Genomic DNA, 7,960 nt, shown 5'->3' with positions numbered 1-7,960 from the left:
GCCGCCTCCGACCCAGGCGCGCTCGCCCCCGGCGCCGGCGCTCGCCCCCGACCTGTCGGCCCTCGCCTCCCTCCTCTGCTTCCTCCCCTCCCAACCTCGATCGTCGTCGGGCCTGCCTCCTCGCCCTGCACCCTCTGTAAACCACCCCCTCCCTCTCTCTCTCTGCTAGCTAGGGTTAATTTACTTAGGTTTTAGTTATGTTAATTAGGTTATCTAATTAGTTATGAATTTAGATAGGTTTCAAAATTTGCTGAATTTATATGCAAATTTGAACTGGACATGTGATATGTGGATATGTCATGTTTTGGTAAATGATCCGAGTTGCCTATGTTACGCCGGAATGTTGATTCATTTCCATTCCGGTGAATTTCAAGCGCTCGATATGTCCATTTTTTAGCAAAGGTCATGCCGAAATTTCCCGTGAATAAAAGCATGATTTGTGCTACATAGTTGGCATATCGAGTGCTGGCACATAGATTTCTTTTTTACCTCATTTCTCATTTATTCATACTTTTAGAAGTAAATGAGGACACTTAATCATAGGAAACATGTCGAACAACGAAGAAACTGGGCCTTCTGACCAAGATGCAGACGAGATGGATTATGAGGGTGAACAAGACTACCTCGACTTTTTGACTGCTAAGCAAGGTTTGGAGGTCCGCCTCGATGATGGTACTGACGCCGACACCGACACCGACGGCGCCGGCACCGATGGCAGCGCCGAGACCGGTGGCGAAGGTACCACCGGGGAAGATACCGGCGCCGATGCCGGTACCGAAAAGAGGCATAAGAAGCAGAGGATACGAAAACCTAACAAACTAGGGATTGGACGACTTGTGATCACAAAGATGGCACCTGGCAAGTTTGAGCCGTTAGAGCCGGAAGAACCTCGCAAGTGCTATGGGAACCAAGTAGGATGCATCCTACGGGAATGCGCGAGCATCAATGACGATGACTTAAGGAGTAAAGAACATTTGACGCAGTTGCTCCTAACGAAGTTGCACAAGAGATTCAAGTTCCCCGATCAGGATGATAACATAGGACAACCGTGGGATGATCCGAAGATGAAAAAGATTAACAGTCACGCCATGGGCATGTTCAGCAATGATTTGGCCTCCTGGAAATCGAGGGTGAAACGAGCTATTGAGGCTGAGGAACCCCTGTCCAAGATTCTGGAGGAAAATCCGACACTTACGGAAGAGGAGTTCGAAAAGTTCAAGGACACTTGCGCTACCGAGGACGCCAAGGCTAAGGCTGCGAAATTCAAGAGCCTTCAGCAAAGGAACACGGGGAAGCATCGCCTCGGAAGTCGTGGCTACCTCAGTAAAAGGCCCATATGGGATAAGGACGACGCGTAACGTGAAGCCGCGGGTCTCCCAGACCCCTTCGTGAAGTTCACCAACCCCTTGGAGCATGACTTCATCAGGGCCCGCTACAAGTTGGACAAGGAGAAAAAGGTTTTTTACACGGACAAGATCACGAGGAAATTGATTAGACTACTGGAGAAGCAACACCAACTTGCAGCCAAAAACCCTACTTCTCCGATGAGGCCCAAGTGGGACACCCCTCTCAACCGGGCCTTGAACGAACTTAAGGGACTCCCTTTAGGCCAGCGGCCGTAATATGGTCGTGTGCACGGCGCTGGAGATGGCACCACGTGGAAGGTGTTTTACAAAGAGGGCCCAGAGGCCAAGAAGCAAAAAAAGAAGTTTAGTCAGGCGGACATCGACGCGAAGGTGAAGCTTGCGGTCGAAAAAAAAGCAGCTGAGGACGCGAAAAAAGCAGCCGAGGACAAATATGAGTTGCTACAGCAGGCAGTCAATGCAGCTGTAACTGCCTCCAGAAATGATTTTGCTACTAACTTGGTTCCAGTTATCATCACCTGGACGAAGAAAAATCCAGACAAGACGGTATATGATTTCCCGTTGCCCAGTTTCGTCGGGAGCAACTCCATGAACAACAACACCATCGCACCATCACTTGCTCACGCAACTGGGCCTCCTCTCGCAGCCACTCCTACTCATAGCAGCCCGTCCTCAGTCTCTGGCGCGCTTGGTGGGCCTTCGTCCTTGGTTGAGCTCGACGACGTCACGGTAATTACATGTCGCACCAACATATATATATATATATATAGTATTCCATTTTTGTTGCCTTTTGGATGTTTTACGCCACAGACATATGTGTTTGCAGGCGAAAGAAACCCCGTGCACCATACTCTACTTGATCAAAGGCCAGAAGGTGGACGTGGGAAAGGGGATGATAATGGACCCCTTGCAACCCACGTTCCACAACCAGCCGATCCCTGCTGGGCACTTCAGGGTTAGCTTGTCCAGTTTAAAATGGGGGCACAAGGATTTGCCTCCTCCAGTACAGCATGTGGGAGCGGACAACGAGACCCCGCCACAGATTGGAAGCTGCAAGGGTTGGGTGCTGCTATGGCCGAAGAATCTTATTCGTCTAGAGCCGGCCGAGAGCACACCAATAACCACACATCAACAAGCATGTGCGGAGACCACCACCCCGCCTACGCAATTACCAGCTCCTGTAGTGCTGGGTGAGAGCGGCGGACAACGTGATGAAGGGGGTGCAATAGTGCTGGCTGATGTAATTTATCATGTAGAACAGAGAATGGATGATGAGACGGAGGTCGACCCTATGGATTTCCTCAATACAAATGCGTATGACTGTGACATAGAATTGATGAGTCAACCATATGACGAATCGGGCTATCAGCTTGCTAATGAGGATATGGATGATATGCCCGGGCAGGAAGGTCATAGCAGGGATTGCAAAAAGTCTCTCTTCATGAAATCCTCACAGGACACGCCTGAAGATGCCGCCTCAACACAGGCTCAACTATCCCAGCGCGAGGGTCATACAATACTTAGCCAGGGAACACTGGGGCAGGGGTTAAGGAAGGGTCTAGAAGGTGTGCCCAAGAAAAAGGAGAGAAAGTGATCAGGGAAGATAGCTGCCTCCAAACAAGCCAGAGCACATAGCAGCCAAACGATGTATTCTGAAGAGCGTGTACCCGTGAAAGGTGCGGCCATGTTCCATCTCACGGGCGAGCCGATGCTACCGCCGAAACCACTGGAGGCACTATCAGGGGATCTCAGGAGACTGCACGACCATGTGCTGTCAACTGAGAAAAGCCTACTAGCCTCAAGGGATCCAGGATATCTGACATACGCGGCTCGTGTGCCTGAGGGGACATGCTACGTCGAGACACGGCCCGCGGAGGTGTTCTTCCTACGGTTTGACCATATCTTTGAGATGTTTCTGACAAGGCAGCTCGATTTTACAATCGTCCGCCTTTTTGCGCTACATATGAGCTCTGTCATGAACAGTGAAGAAGTCTTGCAAATCTGTGTGCGGATCCGTACTACATGCACGAGTCTTTCTTGAGTCTCGGCGACTTTGAGCGTGAAACTGCTAGGGACTACCTCCAAAACTTCATGGGACAGAACAAGGACCGGGAAATTGTCCTCGTGCCTTATCATCCAAAGTAAGTCAGTTTCGAATAACCCTTTCATACATTTCAATCATTCCTTCTCTCTCTATGGGGAATAATTTGAGGTGTCTTTTCCCCGCAGCAACGGGCGCTCCGTCCTTATCGTTCTTTATCCGCAAGTCTCCCACGCCGTGTATTTTGACCCTTCCAGAGACTACGAGAAAAAAGACTACACCCACATAATGAATATTCTAGATGATGCTCTCCAAGGCTTCAGCTTTAGAGGTGGCCACATGCAGATCAGGAAACAAAGGAACAAGAAGAAGGGTTTCGTGCATAAAACTAACTTCTCCTGCATCCAAGTCCCAAAACCAAGCAAGAAGGATGGATTGTACATCCTCCATCTCATGAATCAGTTCAACACGGATCACCAAAAGCTTCGCATGATAAGCAGAAATGATGATCATATCCACAAGTGGCTAGAATCTCATGGAGAAGCGGATTATAAACTTAGAGATGACTTCTTTCGCATCCAAAGCGACATTGCGACGATCATCATGAAAGAAGTCGTCGATGAGAAGGGGATGTTCCACCACGGCCCTATATCGCGAGCTGACGTCCGAACTCGCATAGTCATGCAACGTCTAGACCTCATGCCATTCAAGAAGCAAGGGTCCATCCACGATGATATGGAAGGATGGAACTTCTAGTGATTTATGATGCCGATGATGATGATATGTGTCGGTTGAACTTGTATACTATTTGTAGTGATGCAACTTTGTGATGTCCATGATCCCTGCCGAACTTGCGTAATGCTACTTTGTTAGTTTGCGTATGATGACCTGTGTACCTCTAGTTAATTAATTTTCGGACTGTATGTTGCATCTAGTTGCTAACCCTTTCTTTTTCGGTGTTCTCTAGTATATTTTGTTGCATATATATGATTGTACATCATCTTCATGAACATGCATCTCTAACAGGTACCTAGTTTCTTGATGGCGAGATGGAACTGCTATGTCGTGTACAAAGGGAAGGTTCCGGGGGTGTACAACGAGTGGCATGAGTGTCAGGCGCAAGTGAATGGGTTCTCGGACACTAGCCATAAAGGCTTCAAAAGCAGACAAGAAGGAGAAGCTAGTTACTTGAGGTTCACGCTAGCGCGAGAGAGGACTCGTAACCGCCATCTCATGTACTGCATAGTTCCGCTCTCACTCATAGTGATAGATCTTCTCGCGTATACCTTTGTTTAGATGGATGACATTGTAGTTGCAAGTATTCGAGACTTGCATGTATCACTATTTTCGAGATGATGACAAGATACCACTTTCTGTTGGATGATGATTATGATGAGACTATTTGTATGTATATGCTATGATTACATTTGTGGTCTCGCAGGCATTTGTATGTGTATCATGATGACATTTGTATGTGCTAAAGATTCTTCTATAAAGCCTGTTCAAATACAAAACAAATATGCCGGAAAAAAACAAAAAACTACTAAAATTAGCAGTAGCGAGTGGAGAAAAGTTAGCAGCAGCACGGTTGTAGCAGTAGCGCGCACAGGGGAGGGGCGCTATAGCTATTAGCAGCAGCGAGGTTCCTTTAAGCGCGCTGCTGCAACACTTGTGTAGCAGTAGAGCGGGTGGACCAGCGCTATTGCTATACATTAGCTGTAGCGCCTTATTGGTAGCGCGGGTACCCGCGCTGCTGATAGGCCTAAAACCCGCGCTGCTGCTAGCCTTTTCCCTAGTAGTGGACTGCTGGGACCCACCGTACGGGCCACCGTATTTCACAAAAAAACGTTCCCCCTGCTGTCAGCTCGGACCCACCGGAAGTGCCTCCTTATTACGCACAAAAAAATGAATACTCCCCCAGCTAGCTGGGACCCACCTTGCTGGGAGGCTGACTTGTGGGCCTACTAAGTTGACGGGGACGAAGGGCTTTGTCAACTTAGTCAATATGATCGATTCTAGCTCCAGTGACCGTACGATGTCCATCCAACGACCATAGTTCTTCTTCAACCTCTGGTCTTCTTGCTCCAGCCACCCAAAGCAGCGCCGGTCGTGCCGCATGCTTCTCCCTCCCGTGGTCGGCTGTGCTGCCGCAGAGGCCTCACCGCCCCCTACTATTCCCACCACCGGCCAGGCCCTGCCGCGACGGCAGCCTCACACCGCAGCCGAACCAGTGGACCCTCATAGTCCTCTCCGCGCGGGCTTCCGCTGCCGTGTCGTCCCCTTCCTAGGCCTCGCCGTCGTCCACCGCCGTGGTGCTCTCCGTGCGGCATGGTCAACGTGGTTAAGGAACGATTTCCATCGGAAGAGTACTGTACATGGAGAGGCTGACAGCTGGGTCCACGGCCACAACCCAGTTTTTTTGTGATTTGCCAAGTAAGTCGCTTTGTCAGGCCTGTTGGGCTGCAAATATTTCAAGGCGAGGAGAGCTTTCAATTGGCTGGCCGAGAAAATGGCCCATCAGTAATGAGCAATGGGTTGTACATTTTTAAAACACTTCAAACCGGCAATTAGTTTCAAATATCTGTTTTTCATTTCAAGATTTTAAATTACATTAATTTTTATGCGTGGAGAATTTGTTGGATTTTATATTGATATACATTTATTTTTAAAATCAGTTTGAATGTGAGTCAAAATTTCTGGATTAAAAACAGTTCGGACCGCACCGAAATATGCAAAATTTCGTATAATTTTTTAACCGTTGCCACAATATGGGCTGTAATGCTAACAAAAAGAATATGGGCTCCGAAAAAACCTTAAGAAATAGCAAATGGGCTGTAAATTATTAGAAATAATGGCAGATGGGCTGTATGCTGTTTTCCACAGATTTGAGGCTTTCCTAAAAAAAGGATGACGCACAAGCACTGACTGTTGGATTTCCATCCAACGGCCATCGTGCGTCTTCAATCTCTGCTCTTCCTGCTCCAGCCGCTCAAACAAGCGCCGGCAAGACTGCCTGCTCCCTCCTCCTCACGGCCGGTTGTGCTGCCGCGCAGGCCTCACCACCCGACCGTACTCCCATCGCTGGCCTAGCCATCCCTCTACTCACCCACACCTGTTGTTATTCTCCGGCGACGGTAGACGAACCAATAAACCCTCGTACAGTCGTACTCCCCTCCGCATGGGAAACAACTGCCGAGTCTTCCCTGCCTCCGTGTCGTCCCCTACCTAGGCCTCGCCGTCGTCCACCGCCCTGGTGCTCTCAGCGCGGCGTGGTCAATGTGGTCAAGGAATGACTTCCATCGGACGTGGACTGTACGTGGAGAGGCTGACAGCTGGGTCCACGACTGCAGCAAGGAAGTGCCTCCTTATTACGTGGAAAATAATGATTCCTCCACCTAACAGCTGGGACACACCGTACGGGCCACTATATTTCGCGAAAAAAAACGTTTCCACCTGACTGCTGGGACCCACCAGCTACATCTTCGCACACAAGGAAGTGCGTCCGGGCAAAAAAACAAAACGATTTGCCCCCTGACTGCTGGGACCTACTAGCTACATCTTCACAAGCAAGGAAGTGCCTGACAGTCGGGACCCACCTGGTCGAAGCGTACGTAGCGTTGTCATTCTGGTCGCGAATGTGTATGTACATACTGGTCGATGTAGAGGCGCGCACGTGTCGTAGTAGAGGCGCGCACGTAGCATTTACACGTACGTACAGTGGCCAGGGTGCAAGAAAGAAAATACGGCCACGTATGTGTACATACGGGCGGGGTCTCGAACGCCTACTCGCGCATATGGACGGCCAGGGCTCGTGTACATGGCTGGTTCGGAACAGAGAAACAATGTCGTCGTCGTGTTCATGGGGAGCCAACAGAATGCGTCGTGTTCATGGGGAGGCAACGGAATGCGTCGTGTTCATCGAGAGGGCTTCGATGGAATAGGCGATGGAAACGAGGCCTGGCGAACCGCAGAACGGAGGAAACGGCCTTGTGTTTGACCGACCACGTTCAAAACGGGATCCTGTTCATCGGGAGGAGTCTGGCGTACCGCAAAACGGAGGAACGGACCTCCTATGGTCGAAACGGGGGTCATGTCGATCGGGAGGGGTGTGGCGTACCTCAAAACGTAGGAAACAGACTCGTGTTGGAGCACTACGGTCGAAACGGGAGTCCTGTTCATTGGGACGGGTGTGGCGTACCACAAAACGGGACTCCACGGGATACTGTTCATCTCCACCATCGACCCGCTCCAGCCTCGACGAGGTACTGTTCATCCACCGTCGACCTCCTCCAGCCTCCACCTGCGACTGTTCATCCACGGGCTCCTATTCATCCAGCCTCGACCGTGCGCTACTCCACCGGCTACTGTTCAACCAACCGTCTCCACAGGCTCCTGTTCAACCACCCCTCCACGGGCTACTGTTCATCTTGCCCTCCACCATCTACTGCTCATCCTGCCCTCCACGGGGTGGTCCTATTTATCCAACCCTCCACGGGGTCCTGTTCATCCAGCCCCAACCGGCTCGATCGATCAGGGTCCTCTTCATCCAGAGGCA

Source organism: Triticum dicoccoides, chromosome 3A, assembly GCF_002162155.2.
Source record: "Triticum dicoccoides isolate Atlit2015 ecotype Zavitan chromosome 3A, WEW_v2.0, whole genome shotgun sequence".
NCBI lineage: Eukaryota > Viridiplantae > Streptophyta > Magnoliopsida > Poales > Poaceae > Triticum > Triticum dicoccoides.
Note: the sequence above shows the minus strand (reverse complement) of the source record.